The sequence below is a fragment of the Hyperolius riggenbachi genome, chromosome 1 (assembly GCF_040937935.1).
Source record: "Hyperolius riggenbachi isolate aHypRig1 chromosome 1, aHypRig1.pri, whole genome shotgun sequence".
Classification (NCBI taxonomy): Eukaryota; Metazoa; Chordata; class Amphibia; order Anura; family Hyperoliidae; genus Hyperolius; species Hyperolius riggenbachi.
The window spans coordinates 285,137,146-285,158,361 of NC_090646.1; the positions used below are offsets into that span (position 1 = coordinate 285,137,146).

General features: G+C 44.6%; 1 protein-coding gene across 2 annotated transcripts in view; it reads left to right on the top strand.

The window, feature by feature from the left end:
• CSGALNACT1 (chondroitin sulfate N-acetylgalactosaminyltransferase 1) overlaps positions 1-21,216 on the top strand; it is a 685,316-nt gene that overhangs the window by 10,704 nt on the left and 653,396 nt on the right. The window lies entirely within an intron of this gene.

Genomic DNA, 21,216 nt, shown 5'->3' on the forward strand with positions numbered 1-21,216 from the left:
TTTCACTGACCTGTGTCCTTCATCCATGGCTCAGAGGGTCCTGTGCCAGTGGTTAGGTTTTAGAAGCACTAATAATTTAGGGCCTGGTGTCCCCGAAAGACACTACCTGGGTCACAACCTTGTGCCTGTTGCACTGCACCTGTAGTCCTGCTCCTCTGCCATCGGTTCCTCTTGCTCCTCACTTTGTTCTTGTTCCTAACCACTTGCACAAGACCCTTTGAACCATGGATGAAGGACACCTTTACTGGTCGGTGAGAGGCCTAGCCTTTTCACTGACCTGTGTCCTTCATCCATGGCTCAGAGGGTCCTGTGCCAGTGGTTAGGTTTTTAAAGCACTTCAATTTTAGGGCCTGGTGTCCCCGAAAGACACTACCTGGGTCACAACCTTGTGCCTGTTGCACTGCACCTGTAGTCCTGCTCCTCTGCCATCGGTTCCTCTTGCTCCTCACTTTGTTCTTGTTCCTAACCACTTGCACAAGACCCTTGGAGCCATGGATGAAGGACACCTACACTGGTCGGTGAGAGGCCTAGCCTTTTCACTGACCTGTGTCCTTCATCCATGGCTCAGAGGGTCATGTGCCAGTGGTTAGGTTTTTAAAGCACTTCAATTTTAGGGCCTGGTGTCCCCGAAAGACACTACCTGGGTCACAACCTTGTGCCTGTTGCACTGCACCTGTAGTCCTGCTCCTCTGCCATCGGTTCCTCTTGCTCCTCACTTTGTTCTTGTTCCTAACCACTTGCACAAGACCCTTGGAGCCATGGATGAAGGACACCTTGACTGGTCGGTGAGAGGCCTAGCCTTTTCACTGACCTGTGTCCTTCATCCATGGCTCAGAGGGTCATGTGCCAGTGGTTAGGTTTTTGAAGCACTTCAATTTATTAGGGCCTGGTGTCCCCGAAAGACACTTGGGCAGCTATGCCCTACAACTCTTCCAGCACAAAGTTGGTGGTTGGTGTTCCTTAAAACTGACCGGGCTATACCATAGATATGTTATTTTTTTGTCTTCCATGTTGGAAGAATGTTTCCATGTTGAAGAGTGGTTGTTTTTGCAATAAAAAAATTTGTTTTTACATACCTCAGTGTGATGAGTAGTTGTTCTTGTGGTGTGACTGCTCTCCTGAACGTGGTATCCTTCTTCCTAAGGTCATCCTTCACCATCTCCAAAAGGGTATCAAACCTGTCAGGAGATGGAAAGGAAGAAGCTGTAAAGTATGTTGTGGGACAAGGTGTTGGGTGGAGGATGGGGGAGGTGTGTTTACAGAGGTTTGGGAGTGTTGTGGAGGGTGGGGGTGTACTGTATAGCTAGGTATACAGGGGTGTGGGGGTCAGGGTGGTGTGTTTAGCTAGGTATACAGGGATGAGGTGTTGTGGGGGTGAGGGTGGGGTGTTTAGGAATGGTGGGGGTTGGTGTATTTAGGCCTATATACTTACAGGGGAATAGACATCCGAGTGTAGCTGTAGAACTTCTGTGGGTGTCGTCTGAGGTCCCGGTAGAGGGCCTGGAACTCTCCCTTCCTCTGCCTCCTGGCTAGTAGAGGGTGCACCCACCATCTCCTGCGAGGAGCACGCCTTCTCCCCACATATTAGTAGGTAAACAACAGGAAGGAGAGAATTCCCAGGTAATAAGCGTAAAAAATGACTGGATCCATGGTCCCAACTGCTGTCTCTGTATCCAAGGATGGTCTCCACACGTCCAGCTGTCTCCAACAATGACCCCAGAGCTTCTGCTGACCTCCCAGAACCCCAGGTATTTATACAGGTTGTTATCTCTTTAAGAATCCGGATCCGGACCGGAACCGTGTTCATACCGCACGGTAACCGTATGCAACCGGACCGGATCCGGACAGGAACCGTACGGTTCAGGTCCGATCCGGCTCCGGTGCGGTCCGGACATCCGGTGCGGTTTTTGCAAAACCGCAAGTGTGAACGGGGCCTAACTGTGCACTTCACAGTTCAGCCTCTGCTGTGCCAGTCAATAAGTGCCTTCTGGATGCAATTTAAAGCAGATAAACCGCAACAGTTATAACCTCATGTATCTATGGTTGATATATGGTGTGAGTACATAACAGCAGAAAACCACCTTACATAACACATCTAGGTGCGGCTCCTTCCGCACTCAGGTGTGTACGCAAGGGATAGACTTCACCCTGGTGTCCCTGTTGAATGCTTGCTGAGCTTTTTGATTGGCCATCTTCATCGCCCACCAAGTGGGCTGCCAATGCAGGTAAGCATGATCTCTCTGTTCCCACAACGCCAAAAATGAGATTCATATGACCTTGTGGCAAAGTGCGGCAATAGGGTCATGTGCATAACACAGCCCGTCGCTGCCATTTGCCAAGTGATGTGCTCCCTGCTGGATAGGAAGTACGTCACTGGGATTCCCAGTCTCCCCATCGTATTTGCTTAGTCCCGTGCATGCGCACCGTCTCCGCCAACAAATGTTAATTTTTTTGCATCGCACATTGGCATCCACTCATTCTGCCACTGCTGCGTCGCCATGGAAGTCACAAGGTAACGCGTTGTTGACTTTGCCGCATGTCGGCGGCAAATTGGAAGCTTCCGACGTGACACAATTAGTGTACTGGGCTCCATTCACTGAGTTACCATGCATGCCGGAAGGTTAACACAACGCAAAAAAGGTGTCTCGATGTAAAAGGGGCCTCAAACTCCTCCAGCTGATTCACAGCAGATCCCCTTAAGTATAAAACAGCTGAAAAAGAAGGGAAAGGGGGAAGAAAACATCCAGAGTGCAAGATCTCAGCAACATTAATCCTTAAAATACTTGATACATTTTTTATTAGGAGTCGACATTCCCATGGGTCCGCAAGCTATGCTTGTATGTTCCTTCCAGGAGTTCTATCCATTACGCCATTGTTCTACCCGTATTTATCATACTACCAGCATCTGGCCTTCTACCATGCATACTGCCTCTCCAATGCCACCTCTTATTCCCTCTAAGGCTTGGGACGCACTGGTTCAGAGACATCTGAGGCACTTCACAGGCCCCACTCCCACTATCACTCTAATTTTACTTTTTTTCCCCTACTGCCTTTCCCATTTCCACATCCTGTCTAGTATTGTGCCCAGAGGTCACGTTTTTCCATATCATTTTATGTTTGTGGAAATGTATTCTGAAAAAAATGTTATACTTGTAATGTGAAGGACATATGACTCTTGTCATGAGGGACAACAGATGACAGTGTTGCTCTGTCACTAGCTGGAATGCTGACAATAGCATGTTTAGGTAGTCATTGCAAAATCGCTAGTAAGGCTAGTCTACTATTGTTAAGTTAAAGCATGTGGTGATTCTCCACTGGCAGTGGTATTACTAACCTTGGAAATGCCCATATGCCACAAATGAAATATTTTGTCTGCTGCTGCCAGGTGCTGGGTGATCCCTGACTGGAATATTGCTTGTTCTACAAAACGCTGAAGAGCTTTAGCTGCACAGCACGGAGGGCAAATCTTGGCAGGGCATGCAACAGATTAAGAGTAGCTATGCAGCTGGATTCATAAAGCTTTCTCACCTGCCGCTCAGAAATGGCAATGTCTAAACAAAGCCAACTTTTAATGCTCATCATACATGAGCAAATGGTTTGGGAGGAGGCACCCATAATTTATTAAATCTTTTAAAAAACATAACATAAAAAGGTAAGAAAAGGCAAGCTCCCGCGTTTGTAACTCTGTGCAAGTATCTGTTAAACTTGTTAGCAAAAAATGCCTTGTGTTGTGTCTGAGCATGACTGTGGTCATTCTCAGATGTAACTCCATATGGTGCCCACCTCTCCATGTCCTGTGCCAAGCGCTACCTAGTGCCCTAGGAGTGCACGGGAGCAGCCGACAGTCTGTGAATTCAATGTCTGCAGCCTGTTGTATGAAAGAGACCTTATAGGGTAACTCCACTTCAGCTGGAAATCATATACAGAAACTTATCTGAAATCTTTTGTTGCTAAACTTCCAGGCTGCTATGATTTTTCTAGAAAAGCTGAATCGGACAGAAGTGCTCAACATTCACATTTTATTTCTGCACTGAGTTTAATTTATCCTGTAGAAAATTCAGTTTTTTTCCACAGCATTTGAGTTACACCTTTAAAGTGAACCTGAGACAAGTGGAAAGAAATGTTTTATACATACCTGGGGCTTCCTCCAGCCCCCTCTGCGCAGATCGCTCCCTTGCTGCGGTCCAAAGCCTCCTAGATCTCATGGTAGCAGCCTCGTTCTCCGCGGCCAGTGGGGCGTACTACACATGTGCAGAACGCTGGGAGACGGGGGAGCACGCTTTGCGGCACTTCGTCTGGCCGTGGAGAATAGGGCTGCTACTAGGAGATCTAGGAGGCTTTTGACTGTGGCGAGAGAGCGATCTGCATGGAGAGGGCTGGAGGAAGCCCCAGGTATGTATAAAGCTTTTCTTTCCCCTCATTTCAGGTACACTTTAAGAACTTCCATTTGCTTGTCTGATGATTGGAGAATATCTTGTCAATTTACTGTTACCCTTTACAATTTTCTGTAATTCATACTAGGTAACTTCTGCTCAGTTGTCATAGTATGTGTCTCTAGCTTTGCACTGTTGTCTTGTGGCCTTAAGACCCCATGCATTATGAAGACCACATTACCACAGACATACAACACTCTAAAGCTCAGCTGTTAGCTGCTAGTTAGAACGTCAGTAGCAAAGAAACGAGTCTCATGCTGTTTTCCAGATGCAGAAGAGCTTCTCTGAGCTATTGGACCAACTTAGGTGGAATACAGTCCTATTTTCTGAAGAACTTAAATGAAACCTAAAGGAATTCAGAAAAGCCAGTTTACTTACCTAGGGCTACTACTGCCCCCCTGCAGCCGCCTTGTGCTCGCCCCAAGACAAACCGATCCTCCGGTTCCCCAAAGTGGCCCACTTTTGATTTCGGCGACTCAGCCATTGCACCTGTGTGGCCCTGGCTGCGCAGAGGCAAAGCCCCAGGTAAGTTAAACTGGCTTTTTTTGAATTGCCTTAGGTTTCCTTTAAACAGCCAAGAAACAGTGAGACACAGCTTGAGATAAGGTTTTACAGGGAAGTTCAAAGGGTCATTATTTCTGCCTTGTTTTATAGCTTAAAAGACAGAGGGCCATATGCAATTAACTTTTTCTCCTGACTTTTCTCTTAGGAGATAATTTTTCACCTTTTCTTTAAATAACTTTTCAGCACTTTTCAATTGAAAAAGTACCAAAAGGTTTGTGAAAAAGTACTATCAAAATTATTTTGAGTATTTGTTTGCTTGCGGTGGTTTGAAGGGCAAATTATTGACAAGTTTGAAAATTTCACCTAGGAGATAACTCAGGTGAAAAAGTGAATTGCATATGGGCCAGAGTGGTTAAAAAAACTGCAACCCTGACAGTATGATGCAGTGTTATAAAAAAAGCTAAACAACAAAAAATAAAAATATGAGACTCTTCTCTTTGCTGCTAATCTTCTATTCATTATCTTTACTACACATACAATTCATTATATCATAATTTTTTTTTCACTTCAGATTTGTTTTAGTCTCTCACTAATGGAGATCCTGAGACCCCACTGTGATACACTATGCTGGCAGCTAACTTGACTGCCACAACCAAAACAACTGAAATAGGCTTCTATTCCTAATCCTGGCTGACACGAGTTGTGTTGGTTTCGCTAATCAGCATCTGTATATATCTTAAAACTGGCCGCTCAGGGAAAGGCAAACGTCTGTTATCCAAGCTCTGATGTTAATAAAGGCACTAATTAGCCAGATTCCTTGGCCAGTCACAGCTTTTTTTTCTAGAACTTAAAACCTGTTTTAAAATTGCGCCTAAAAAAACTACCGTATTTTTCAGACTAGAAGATGCTTCTGAGCATATAACGCACCTAGGCTTAGAAGACAAAAACCAGGGGGGAAAAAAATATATACTAAACCTGGTGCATCTATGGTAAAGGGGCTTTGTCAGGATCTCTCCTGTAGCATGTTCTGTCGGTTGCAGTGGAACTGCAACCGGGCAGTTCTAATGTATCTGCTTGCATTCGGTTGCACATTCGCAATAAGTCTCATTGTCATTTGCAATCACTTTGCAGTTCAGAGCAGCTCAAGATGCTGTCATGATTTCTCCTATTGCTTGCTGCAGTTGAACTGCAGCCAGATAGCACTGGATTTCCTATATGCATGTTGTTGCATAATATTACATGTATTTGTTATGAGAGTCCTTTTTCACAGTCAGCTAGCAGCTTGTAATCATGCTAGCTCATGACTGAGTAATTACCATTCAGCTGTGTGGGAATTTGCATGCCTGCATCCATTGGCTTATGTCCACATAAAAGTCTGCCTCTCATTTCAGACTCCGCCCGACATAGCGTACAGCTACTATAGTTGTTGTTGGGTCCATGCTGTGAATGTTGTTTTTATAAAATTGTATAATGCCTTGCTCTGTATTTTCATGCCTGCTGGACGTTTGCTGCACCCGCGGGGGTCAGTAAAGTCCACTATCCTGATAGCTTGGATTCTGCCATCACCACGTTGGTGACTGGTAGTATTCCTGCTAGTCTTGTTTCTGGGGATGTAACTATAGGCTGCGGTTGTTATTAGTTATGCTCCTTCCTGTTTGTCTTGTTCGTGCCAGTGTGGATGCTTGCTGGGGCAGCGATTAGTCTTGCAAGAATTCTGTCTGTCTTTCTGTTGTCTGTCTTGTTACTTAGCCAGAGGCTCAGGCGGCAGATGCCCTGAGCAACAGTCAGTCAGTCTGTCTGTCCATTGTTTTTCTTGTTACTCAGATCATAGACAGTGCGACATCGCACAACCATTTTGTGTTATTTGTGGCGGTATCGGAAGCCCAGAGCTGCAGTTGCTCTGGGCAATCTTGCTCCCTTGTTCATTACTCCTGTGGCAACCTGTGTAGCCTCTTCCATTACCCAGCTACATAGTCTTGTTGCTCTTGGTGGTAGGTCTACTTTCTGCATCAGCTTGTATGGTTGCTCGCCTAAGTCCTATTAGGACAAACAAGGGATAGACACAATAGAACCGGCACTGCAGCTGCTGCAAAGCATACACAGAGACAATGATGCACTGCCAGAGGATTAGTAACAGGTTATGCTGTCATTTGCGTGCTCAGACTTGAAGAGAAGCAGGATATGATAAGCAAAAAGCAAGAGGGTAGTCGGCACATGCAAGCAGGGTAGCATAAAAGAGCTTTATTCTTGAGGCTTCATGCAAAATAGCATAACATCAATGTTCATGTAAAAAATGGTAGTCCTACCCGTTACTTAGAATGGCTGTGGGGTGAGGAGGGAGCAGTGGGGGCCGCCTGACGACCGTTTCGCTCTCCTGAGCGTCTTCTGAGGCAATGCGCACCCGAAACGGTCGTCAGGCGGCCCCCACTGCTCCCACCTCACCCCACAGCCATTCTAAGTAACGGGTAGGACTACCATTTTTTACATGAACATTGATGTTATGCTATTTTGCATGAAGCCTCAAGAATAAAGCTCTTTTATGCTGCTCTGCTTGCATGTGCCGACTACCCTCTCGCTTTTTGCTTATTAAGTCCTATTAGGGCCAGCTAGTGGTGTGCCAGGCAGGGACAGGTTGAGGGTCAGCTAGTGGCGTGCCAGGCAGGGTCAGCAGGTGAAGAGCGAGCCCTCCAGTCTTGAGCATACACGCTGACTCAGAAAGTATACCCCCCAAGCATTACAGGCATCTTGTGCATTATGCCCCCTTTGTACCTCATGCCCCCTTTTACCTCTTGTGTCTCCCTGTGTCCTCCTGTCCCCCATGTGTCTGCCTCAGACCTCCTTGTGTCCTCCTTTATGTCCCTTTGTGTCCCCCTGTGTGTCCCCTTGTTTCCTCTGTTTGCCCCGTGTCCTCAACATGGGCACAGTACAGGGAGTCCTCGATATTGCGGCGGGCTGGAGGTTCGTATTGGTAGGCGTTCACAAGTTAGGAACTCCCTGTATTTGGCCTATAAGACGCAGTAACTTTTCTCCCCACTTTTGGGTGAGAAAAAGTGAGTCTTATAGTCCAAAAAAGATAGTAAATACTAGGCCTGAACAATAAACCGTTTGGGGATCATAATCGCGATCACGGAAATGTTGATTCCGTGATCGCCAGACCGGCGATTTTGTCCCTCTTTGCAGGCAGTGTAGCAGTCCTCTCTCCCACTGCACTCAGCTCATCGCTCCGTGCAGCGGCGTCTCAGCGGGAGTTAATCGATTAGTGGGTCTTACTTGCGGCATGGGGCGGCTCACTCTCACTCCTACCTCCCCTAGTTTAGCCTATCAGCTGAGTGGGCCGCAGGCTCACTCCTCCCAGCGTGTCACGTCATTGGCTGGGCAGGTGGCAGACTCCACCCACAGGCTCACCCCTCCCAGCGCCTCACATCATTGGCTGGGCGGGTGGCAGACTCAGCCCACAGAAAATTGTGAATCGAATCAAAATCGCAATTTTTGTCAAAAACTGTGCAATTCAATCTTTTCCTAAAATCGTTCAGGCCTAGTAAATACGTGTACTGATGCATTGAGTGAGAACATATCCATGGTGTGTTTTTATTTATGGTCTCTAGCTTTTGCAATACCTATTTTCATTATTTCATGTTCACAGAGTAACATGAGCACAGGAAGTCTGTGCCTGCATGTGCCTTCCTCAGTGTATGCAACAACTGTTGGGTCCTTGAAAACTTTGTTCTGCTTCCAGATGTCATTTTACAGTACTTGTTTGCAAATGCAACAAATGAGTGCATGCTTTGGGCAAAAAGTTCAAATGCTTCCCAGACATGAGTCCATGGGCTGTCTCTGTCACAGAAAAAGCTGTTGTAGGCCCACAGTGCCACAGTGGTCAGTTGCGTTGTAGAATATTCTGCATATCAACTCACTGTCCATAAAATTCTATGGGCCTGCTCACTATAGCAGATTGGGCATGATTCACAAAGCTTTTTCCTCTGTTTTTACCTTATCTGTGTTACATTTTTAAGTTCTCAAAGAGCAAAAATATAATATAATGAAGGTAAGAAAAGTAAAATTGAATTGAAGTTAATCAGAAACAACTTTGAGTGATTATTTTGCTTGTAAATGTGCTGAAAGGTTATTTTTATCAATTAGGTGATAAATAAGTCATTTATGAGAAGTTTTGTGAATAGAGCCCATTGTGTTGTTCTAACTCGCTGCATGCAGGCTTTGCATTAAAGTCAATTTCCAGTCTTCAATGCAGTTCTGTTCACACACATTTTACCGAATGTGTGATGCAACGCACCGTTGTCAACCTAGCCGTACACTAAATGAAAGCTAGTTTCCACTAATCCTTTTACCAATATCACATATAACTAGAAATGAGGACAGTTGGCTGAAGCAGCTAAGGTCTGTTTCAGATCAGATGGGCTGCTGTACTGTGTGCTTGTTGGGCAGTTTAGCTTCCTTTCTGATGGCCACAGAGCGTATTTAAGATGCAGTTGAATGCATCTAAAAGACAGTGTTTGTCATTTGACACGTGGTGGGATTACTCTATGGCAAAGTCAGAATGGGAGTTGGTAAAGCTGAGGAAATGCTGGCCAAGCAGCAGTAGTCATGTGTTGCTGCTCACAGTGAAGACTTGCTACAGGTTTCTATTGAGAGTAATATCACATGGTTTCTGCTGCTTGGCCAGCAGGTGGTTTTTCTCAGCTTTTCCACCTCCCAGTCCAACACTGCCTTATGGTAAACAATTGTCAAGTCTCAATTTGTGTGGCCTGTATAAGGTTATCTAGCCTGGAAGCAGCATTTGTCCTTGAACTTGTAGATGTTTTTATCATTTACCATTATTGCAGTTTTGCATTTTGAAAGACTTCTCACTTAAGCATCTTCCACCATCTCCTTTGCAATCCAGCCATGCCTATTTTAATCAGCACATAGGAAACACATTGATTACTTCGGCAGGAAATGTAAATTATCCAATACACTTCTTGTTCACAAACCTAGTAAATGTTTCTGTAATGTAAATACTAATCACAGCAGAGGCATAGGATATCATTATTACTGTGCTTTATGCAAAGTGTAGTTGGAGGTGACTTTTAACTAGCTCAAGAGTTGCAGACTCCTCTGAGAATAATATTAACAGTTGTGTAGCAGACTATTGGCAGCAATTACAGTTTTAATTATGAGACAAAATGGCAAAGCATAAAACAGATCTTTTACCTTGAGTACATTGTGTAATGAGCTAAACATTCTCCTAACACTGACTGGGAATTAAATTGAGCCAATCCAGTGTAGCTTCTGCTTAATGACAGTAACGTCTGCAAAACAATGTGCTATACCCATAAAGCCTTGCCCTAATGGAAATTGCAAATATCAATACAATTTGCTAGTACTAAATTTAAAAAAAAGGTTCAAAATCGCTCTAGAAAACACTGCAAAGATCGTTTCAAAAAATCTTAAGCAATGTTAATTAGCGATTTCTAGTGAACCCCAGCACTTACTGAGAAGTGCTGTTACAGTTTTGTCTTTTTTCTTTTCTTTTTTTTTTTTATTTTAACTTATATTTTATATTGTCTCTTTTTGCAAACCATGATGTGAATTTAAAGCCTGGCTTTAAGGGCCTGTTTCCACTGCTGCGGAAATCGGGCTGTAGAGTTTCCCCGCAAGCAAATCACGAGGGGCAAACTCTGCCATAGGGGAAAGCCTGCCACTATTCAAATGGCTTGCCTTAGCGATTTGGACGACATTACAGCATTTTTTTTGTGTGCGGGACGCAGTGAATCCTATAGCCGTACTCGCAGGCCAGGAAGTGCTGCCGCGCGTCTCGCAGCCACAATGGGAAAAAATGGAAAGTTCTGTTGATGCGAGAGTTGTAGTGATTTCGTATTTATGCAAAAAGCCTTTTTCCGTTTTAGGCTCAGTTCATACCAGATTAAAAACTGATACACCTACTCTGATTTCCACTTCAACAGATCCATTTTAATTCGTATTACACGTTTTTCACACATTTTGTAGCCGTTTTGTATGAGTTTTCTGTGTATAGCAAATGTCCGTTGTCTCTCCTGTCTGTAAAAATCATGCAGGTTGGGACTTATGATTTATTTTCGGAAACTGAGCCAACAGACATATTTCAAAAGGTTGTGTGTGACTGGATCCTGTTAATAACGTTGAATACAGGCAGCATGGTGGTGTAGTGGTAAACGCTCTCGCTTTGCAGCGCTGGGTCCCCTGTTCGAATCCCAGCTAGGTCAACATCTGCAAGAAGTATGTATGTTCTCCCCCTGTCTGCGTGGGTTTCCTCTGGGCACCCCTGTTTCCACCCACATCCCCAAAACATACAGGTAAGTTAATTGGCTTCCCCCTGAATTGGCCTTAGACTATGATACATGCACTACACAATACATACATAGACATATAAGTATGGTAGGGACTAGATTGTCTGCCCCTCTGAGGGACAGTTAGTGACAACAAGACAACATACTCTGTACAGTGCTGCGTAATATGTCAGCGCTATATAAATACTTAAATAAATAAAATAAATAATACGTTAACATGTCAGTTTGTCCGCTGGCCCTGTTTAGTAAATGGTACATTTTTCCTTCTATGTGTGAACCTAACCTTATTTTTCTAGCAAAAAACAAAAAAATCTAAAATAGGAAGAAGTGACATGGTAAAGGATCTAAATTTTTAGCTTTGGCACTTTAAAATTTAAAGGGATCCTGAAGTGAGAATCATATGAAAACGTACATATAATATTTTCCTTTTAAACAATACCAGTTGTATGGCTGTCCTGCTGATAATTCTGGCATCAGTTGTGTCTGAATTGCACACCTGAAAAAAGCAACAGGCATTTGGCTAATGTTGTCAACCTTCAGTCAAATATCTTATATACATGCTTGTTCAGAGTCTATGGCTATATTACATGCAGGGTCTCAAAGAGAAATATATGTAAGCCATGTATTGATCTCACTTCAGGTGTGCTTTAATTTATGGTATCCTACACTCCTTCAGTTAAACACTGGGCTCACATTTGCTGGGGCGTTAGCCTAACAGATTAGCTGAAAATCTCTAAATTTGCAGAGAGGCTTTTTTATGCAGCCATTATAAGTCAGGGGCTGTTTAGTGCACTTACCATGCTACTTATTTGTGACTGCTTAGTTGAAATATATATACACCCATTGATATCTGAGTTGCAATGCATGTTCTGTCCATTTACAGTTTGATGACAAAATCCTGTACTAGAGTTTGAGTTAAGGCCTTTGCAAAATTATACCCCCGTGTCAGTAAATGTCAATTCACAAAGATTAAAGCATTCTGTAAATCAAGTATAAGTGTTTGGTATTTATCTCCAGCTCTGACCACTCAAAAATGTAGTCTTCATGCCGTGAAGTTGACAGATGTAGCAGACAGCCAGTAGGGAGAGCCACTCAGCCCTGCTTCTCACCCCATTTGATCCAACGCACTGGCGGGCAGGACTTGAGAAGGACAGATCAGGAAAAGGAGACTAAGGGCTTTTCTGTATCACTTTAAATGTGCATATCTATATACTGGGACTCAGAATATCTCCCTCTAGTTAGCATATATTCACAAATAAAGGGGAGCCGGGGATACACAGGACAGAAAATGTAGTGCTTTATGCACACCACTTGTGGGAAGAATGACAGCTGCTTGCCAGGACCACTCCACAGCTGGTGAGACTTACCGAGCAGCGCTTGGTAAATTTAAGCAACATTTTTCAGTATATTACCAATTTTCTACCACATGCGAGGAAATCTTAGTGAATTGGGAAAAAAGTATAAAATACTGAATGTGATATTTTACTGACCTAATTTTTTTTTCTTTTTTTTTTTTTTGTACCGTACTGCCCTTCAGGGAATTGAAGCCATAGTGTGAATGGTGCCTAAAACACTGCTTTTCTTTTTCTGTAAAATAAGGAATGGGATCAAGAGCCTGCATACGTGCAAGTTATAGTATAAATTGTATAAAGACCTCCAAATACTGACTGGTCCATATTTCTTGTTTCATGTTTTAGATATTGAGACATTGGACTTTTGTTTTTATAAGTACCGTAACATTTCTTTTCTTTCACAGAACAATGCATGATGATAGACCTTGAACTCTGTCTATGCATGCTGGTCCTGTACATTATTTATAAAGACTTTCTCCCATTGGAGGCATAGAGAATGTTCTATGGCTCATTGAGTCAAAGTACAATGAATAATTCATTACAAAGCGAAATTTAGTTATGTATTAACAACATACATTCAGCCAGAGGTTAATGGTAGATCACTTAAGATCTAAATGGTAGCAGGCAGAAGACCAGTAAAGCTTTTAAGACATTTCAAGCTTGTGTCATTTTGACAGTTGTGAGATATATCTCGGTCAGCTCATTCAGTTTCTTGCAGCTGGAGGGGAATTGGGCTTGGCATAATACGTTACAGAAACAATAATAGTCTCTCATGTGGACGGTTGACTGGATTCCTATAACAATGCATATTTTACGGATGTGCATTCTTCAGCACAAGAGGCAGACAGTACAAAAAATGTGACTGCTCGTGACACCTTAACAATACTTGAAATGTCCTAAAATATACCTGCCTAACTCTTGCACAATGCAGCATGACGTTCTGTAGTTAATGTTTTGACCTTTACGCTGAAAGCCTAGTTGATCTTTCCTGTGTAATTAAACACAGCAGTTTGGTTGAACTCTAAAACCATGTACTGAGCTGTATAGAACCGTAATGCTTAATTTGTGTATTGCTTGTAGTAATCTACCACCTAAAAATAAATATTTATGCTTTTTTTCCCCAGAACTGTTTAATATGCATGAGGTCTGTGTTGTACACATTTATTTCCAACCACTTTCCCATTAGCAAAATAGCTCTTCTAATTCTATGCACACTATGTTCAATTCACTACAGGCATAGGGAGCAACTGGGCATACCTATAAAAATAGCACTAGAGACTGCTGGTTGTAGAATTATAGATGAAATTACTGATATACTACTTAATTCATGTAGCAAAATATTGGTAATATTTATCAATACTTTTCTATGACTTAACATAACCCTACTCACACACAGAACCCTCCCTCTACCTATGCCTAACCCTAAGACCCCCCCCCCCCCCTGTGCTGCCTAAACTTAACCCTCTCCAGTGCTTAACCTTAACCACTCCCCCAGTTGCCTAACCTTAAACAACCCACCCCAGTGCCTAACCTTAACCACCCACCCCCCTTCCTAAACGTAACCACCCCGTGCCTAACCTTAAAGTGAACTGAGAAGAAAGGAAAAAAAACTTCAATTTTACTTTTTTTTTATTTTTTACATTTAAATGTTTGTTAGAGGATTTTATTACTTTACTTCAGGGATGGCAGAGCCTGCCATCCGTGGAAATTGCAGGCAGATAAGGACTGCAGTAATTAGCAGTAGCAACGAGCAAGCAAAAGCTTTAATCAGCAAGGGTGGGGTCCACTGTTCTTCAAACAGTTTAGAGAAGTCACACATGATTAACTTCACACCTTACCTCTGGATGCAGGCAGAGGGAAGGGGAGGGTGGAACATGCAGCTCCTACAGCTGTTAGAAAATATGGCAAACTGCACGTGCCTACCTAAACCCCCTAAACTAACCCGCTGCCACCATAGGCAGCAATAACAAAAGCCAAATAAACAGTAATTAGGGGGCCGATAAATGGCGTGCACCATAATTACCATTCAGTTCCTCTACTCGCAGCTTTTACTATTGTTGCCTATGACAGTGCCATTTTTAGTGGCCCTGCTCCCACACCATTTTTACCCAATCCGAGCAAGCAGCGCTCACAGCAGATCAGTGTTCTCCCCAAGCCATATCAGCTAGTTCTGCTGAGCGCCTGGCTGTCATTGGCTATCCTCCTCACTGTCCTCCTTTTCAGAACAAGTCCGACAATGCTGCAAACCTGAATTATGTACCGTAATTCAGGCAGCATCCTCTAGAGGGCACACATTGCTGTACACTGGTACAGCAGATGATCTTCATCACACTCTTTGCTGTTGAAACACTGAGAGCGAGCTGCTAGTGAGTGCCTCTCATCCTCATTAACTACTAACGCTGATAGGCGTCGGGAAGCTCGCAGCCCCAGGGGCGCCTAATGCCAAAAAGGTGTCAAGCCCTGGGGCAGAAATCCCTGCTTAAATGACGGAGCGATCGCCACTATGAGACTGTGAGAGGTCTATTTACATTGTACAGTGCTGCGATCTACTGCAGCGATGTACTGGGGACAGCCGTGTCACTCGGCTGTCCCCTGGGGAGGCTCAGAGAGCGATAGCCTCTCATAGGCTGATGCCTATGAGAGCTAATCGCTGTGATTGGTTACCCGTAGGGGGGGTATATAAAAATGAGAAATTTATTACAAATAAAATGATAAAATAAACATGCTGCATGTAACGATAGGTGTCAGCAACCAGAGAGAGAATCTGATTCTTAGCGATCTGCAGTAACCCCAAGAATACAGATATACCTGGTTATTGGGGATCTGCAGAATCGCCAATAATCAAATATGTCTAACCTCTAGACACCTGAGTGTGTAAGTGTTTTGGTGCAACAGTAACCTTTGGACCACTGGGGTAGCAGGTGGTCCAATAAGTAGAGAAGACTCTACTGCAGTCAAGGACACCTGGAGAGGGAGTCCCTGACTGATAAGGAGCATTGTCCCCCCTATAGAGCAGGGGACCCCTGCGGGAAGGCTGGACACCCTGAGGGGGGGTGACAGCCAGAAGGTCAGACAGGCCGGGTCGGCAACAGAGTATCAGATATGCAAGGTACCAAATCAGAGATCAGAAGAATAGTCAGGAAAGCTACAGGTCATAACAGATATCAGAACAAGGCCTAGTCTGAGGTGTGAGGTCCGTGATCTCAACACCCTGGAGCTATGCTAGAGAACAACACAGATGATATACAGTATTCCTAGTCTGGGGTGTGAGGGCCGTGATCTCAACACCCTGGAACTATGCTAGAGAATAACACAGATGATATACAGTATTCCTAGTCTGGGGTGTGAGGGCCGTGATCTCAACACCCTGGAACTATGCTAGAGAATAACACAGATGATATACAGTAACTGGCTAAGTGTAGATTCCCAGGTCCTCCTGGTTCCACCACACTGAAGGATCTGACTAAGGTCTGAGTGCTAACACATAGGCATTCGCAACGCCAGACAACCAGCAACTGCACAGCAGGAGATATATAATATAGTATATATAGGAGTATCTATATATAGTAAAGCGCCGCCCATCTCCCATCAACCAATCACTGACTGAACAGGAATTAGCTGACCGCCCTGATCAGCTGATCTTCCTCCTATTGGTATAAAGAGCTTGTCTTGCAGCGCACGCGTAGCTCTCCATCTGTGTGCACTACTAGGTCCAGACAGCCCAGACACATGTTGCTGCGGGGAAACTGCCGCACTGGACGCGGAATCCACCGCCTTACCGTCAGAACACGTGGCGGCCCCCACGCCATTCCTCCCATGTGCACTACCAGTTCCAGACAACCCAGATGCATGCTGACGCGGACAAACCGCTGCATCAGACGCGGAATCAGCCGCCTTACTGTCAGAACATGCGGCGGCTTTTCCGCTATTCATCACACTGCAGCAGCGATCAGCAGAAAAAGCAGGGGGACTCATTGGTGTGCTCAGTTGTGTGGCTCTGCAGCGAGCCACTAAAGCTACAGAGCACCAATTTGGAAAAAAAATAGCTTGGTCACTAGGGGGGTGTAAGCTTATGGCCACTCGGATGGAAAAAATTCTGGAGAGAGTACTGCAGCTGATTTCTTCCCATGCAAAATCCACCTGTTGCTTATGAAATGTAAGGAATATATGTATTAGGACAGCCCTATTGATAATGCATTGCTGATTTTTCTCTCCTGTAGAGTTATAAGAATTTTCTGGAAGCCTATCATTTACAAACACAACTCCATGGCAGCCTGTATACAATGCACAGTGTACAGTACACTATTTCTAATATTTCTGCATTGTGTGTGAAAGCATAGATCATGTGACCTGCAGATCATATGTGATCATTTCTGTGCTATTCCTATTGCCTTAACTCCCTCCTACTTCCTGGACAAACAACAGGAGCAGGAAGGGATGTAACAATGATTTTGTAACGATTGGTGTCAGCACACAGAGAGAATCTGATTATTGGTGATCTGCAGTATCACCAACAATGCAGATATATACCCGATTATTGATAAACTGCAGAATCACCAATAATACAAGTATAACTAACCTCTGGACACCTGATAACGTTTAAGTGTTTTGTGCAACAGTAGATGAGCATGGACCACCTGAAGAGCAAGTGGCCCTTGACCGTATGGGGAGTATCTCCTTAGTAAGGGGCTGGAGATAACCAGAGAGCCGGGGATTCCCTGAACTGCTGGAAATCTGACTCTACTGCAGTCAAAGGACTCCTATGGGATAGAGTCCCTGACTGGACTGCAGAGAATCCCCTCTGAGAGACGGGGAGTCTCTGCAGCTACCTGACACCTAACCGGGTGGTGTCACAGGTAGTACAGACAGGCTGATCACCCAAGGAGTGAGTGACAGCCAGAAGTGTCGGCCAGGCCGGGTCGGCAACACACGAGCAGATAAGGTACAGAGACAGAAGGCTGATTCGGTAACCAGGTACAGGCAGGGTCGGCAACAGGTAATCAGATGTGCATAGGTACCGAATCAGATAGCAGCAGAGAGGTCAAGAGAGCAATAGGTCATAACAGATATCAAGCAGAGGCCTAGTCTAGAGTGTGAGGTCTGTGGTCTCAACACCCAGGAACTGATGTAAAGAATAACACAGTACTGACACAGTATCCCTAAGCTTGGGTGTTAGGTTCGTGGTCACAACACCCTGGAACTGGTCTACGGTATAACACAGCAATGACACAGTATTCCTAAACTTGGGTGTGTGGTCCTTGGTCACAACACCCTGGAACTGGTCTAAAGTATAAGACAGCAATAACACAGTATTCTGGCTAAGTGTGTATTCCCAGGTCCACCTGGTTCTAACACACTGTGGGATAGGACTATGGTCTGAGTGCTAACACATAAGCATTCGCAACGGCAGACAACCTGAGACTGACCAGCGAGATCTATATATATATAGAGCAACACTCCTCGGCGCCACCCAGCGCCGCTCAGCCAATGACGATCTGCGTAGCTCTCCATCTGTGTGCACTAGAAGGCTCAGAAACACCAAACGCAAGCTGCTGTGCGTAAACCGCCGGTCTGGACGTGGAGACAGCCGCCTCGCCTCCAGACCGCGCGGCGGCGTCTCCGCAATCCTTTACAGATTTGACCCCACTAGGGATTACCTATATGGGTTATTCAGCTTTCACCCGGATATGGGCAGCCATGGGTGGGTATACAGGGAGCAGTGGTGGCAGGGAGGAGCTGGACGCAGATGTAATTGGTGTACATTGCACACCGTGTACAGACTGCTGTGGAGCAGTGTTTGCAAACAATAGGCAGCTGCTCATAATTCTTTAGAGGAGCAAAGTGAATACTTTAATGTATTATTATTGCATTACTGATTAGGCAGCAGTTTAGGGCTGGTTTAATATGTTTTTGTTGTAAATATAAATACATTATTAAAACCAAGTCTGTGGAGTCGGAGTGGAGGAATCGGCACAATTTTGAGTACCTGGAGTCAGAGTTGATGCTTTCATAAACTGAGGAGTTTGGAGTCGGATGATTTTTGTACCAAAGCCGCAGCCCTGGTAAGTATTTGACTAAGGAATCGGAGTCGAGGAGTCAGAGTCGGAGCCATTTTGGGTACCTAGAGTTGGTGGTTTTATAAACTGAGGATTCGGATGATTTTATGTACCGACTCCACAGCCCTGATTGAGACATTAATTGTATCCTTGCAATCTCAGGCACTGACATCAAACTTATCAGGCAATGATGGAGATTAGTTTAACTTGTTTTGCTTAAATGGGAGCAAATTTATTTAGTGCCCCCTTACCATGTGTGAGAAAAGAGTGCTTTTATCACTGCTGGTCTTAGGGCTCAGACACACGCTTGACTTAAGTCGGCTAGAGCGAGTGTCTCAGCTGACAATCAAGCATGTGTACAGTAGCCCCTCCCCACCATTCCGCAAGCCATCCGTTTGGAGGATCAACTTGGCTGAGCAGTGGCCAACTCCTTTGTGCACTCCGCTCCCCTGCCTGCCATGTGACATCTTACCTCCCCCCCCACATAGTAACAGAACGCATTGTTAGCTACACAGCTGACATGATTCTATACAGGCTGGCCTAGCAATTTCAACTAAGTGGATTGGGTATTGATCCCCAATGTGCGACATACAGAGGTTGGACAAAATAATGGAAACGCCTAACTATTTTAAAGTGAACCTGAACTGAAAATAAGTCAAAATAACCATACACAGGTCATACTTACCTCTCGTGTAGTCTACTCATCAATCTCTTTCTCCTTTCCTGCGTCCCATTTGTCCACTGTGATCAATGGATTTCTCCGTCCTCCATTTTAAAAATGGTCATTACCCCCTAACAGCTTCCTGGTCAGCACACTGTTAAACTGTAATATCACCCACTTGAGCCATAGGGAAACATGGACCTTACCTTGCACATTCAGTTGTAACTGACAGCTGCTGATATATAACTGACAGCAACTGGTATATTTCAGTTCTGACAAAATATTGTCAGACATGGAAGGGATCACTGTAAGAAGAAAATGGTGAGCTTCTGAGAGGAACGGACGGTGAGGTTAGTATGCAATATGCATTTGCTACGTCATGTGTTTATTTTAAATAATTTTCCTTGCTTCAGGTTCCCTTTAACCCTCCTGGCGGTTTATTAAAATCCGCCAGGGGGCAGCACAGCCGTTTTTTGTTTAATTTTTTTTTTTTATATCATGTAGCGAGACTAGGTCTCGCTACATGATAGCCGCTCCTCAGCGGCATCCTCGCAGCCTCTCCGATCGCCTCAGGCGATCGGAGATCAGGAGATCCTGTTCAAAGAACGGGATCTCCTGAAGGGCTTCCCCCGTCACCATGGCGACGGACGGGATGACGTCACCGACGTCGTGACGTCAAAGGGGACTCCGATCCACCCCTCAGCGCTGCCTGCCACTGATTGGCCAGGCAGCGCATGGGGTCTTGGGGGGGGGGGGGGGGGGGGGTGGCGGATCGGCGGCGATCGGATTGCACACGCAGCTAGCAAAGTGCTAGCTGCGTGTAGCAAAAAAAAAATTATGCAAATCGGCCCAGCGGGGCCTGAGCGGTGCCTTCTGGCGGCATAGCTCGGGCTTACCGCCTGGAAGGTTAAGCAATCAAAACTTGACATATGTTAATTTTTTTGGGGTTTATTATTTTTGTTATTTGAAATGTTTGGTTTAAATATCTGTAAAAAACAATTATTTTAATTAAAGTTGCTTATAATTTATAAAAATGGCAGATCTCTCAGACTTTCAAAGAGGCCAAATTGTTTGTGCTCGTATGGCAGGCGCTACTGTAACAGATACTGTCCGAATGCTTGGCATTTCAAGAAGTACTGTCTCAAAAGTAATGACTGCCTTTGAAAGAGAAGAAAAAAGTCCTCAGCAAAGCACAGTTGTGGCCAAAAGTCGAAGTTGTCTGAGAGAGACTGTCGGACTCTAAATCGAATTGTTAGAAAAGCTCGAAAGACCATGGATCCTAAAATCACTGCAGAGCTGAATTAACACCTACAGAATCCAGTTTCCACAAAAACTGTTCGTCGGGAGCTGCACAAATCTGGATTCCACGGAAGAACTGCAATTAGAAAACCTCTGCTCTAAAAGACAAATGTTTCAAAGCGTTTAGAGTGGTGTAGAAACCACCAGAATTGGTCCCTCGAGCAGTGGAAAAATGTGATTTTCTCTGACGAATCATCGTTTACCCTATTTCCGACCTCCAGCCGAGTGTAAGTTTGGAGACAGCCAAAGAAGCATTTCATCCAGACTGCCTTCTCCCAACCGTAAAACATGGCGGGGGTTCTGTGATGATCTAGCGTGCTATTTCTTGGAAATCCGCCATGCCAATGATTTCCCTTCATGGAAGAATTAACAGCCGAGACTATTTAGGAATTTTGGGCGACCAAGTTCATCCTATGGTTCAAGAACTGTTTCTGGAGGGGAATGCCATCTTTCAAGATGATAATGCCCCAATCCATACTGCTAGAATTGTTAAATAATGGCACCAGGAACATTCTAATTAAGTTAAGCATCTCATCTGGCCACCACAATCTCCAGACCTCAACATTATTGAGCATTTATGGTCGTTAT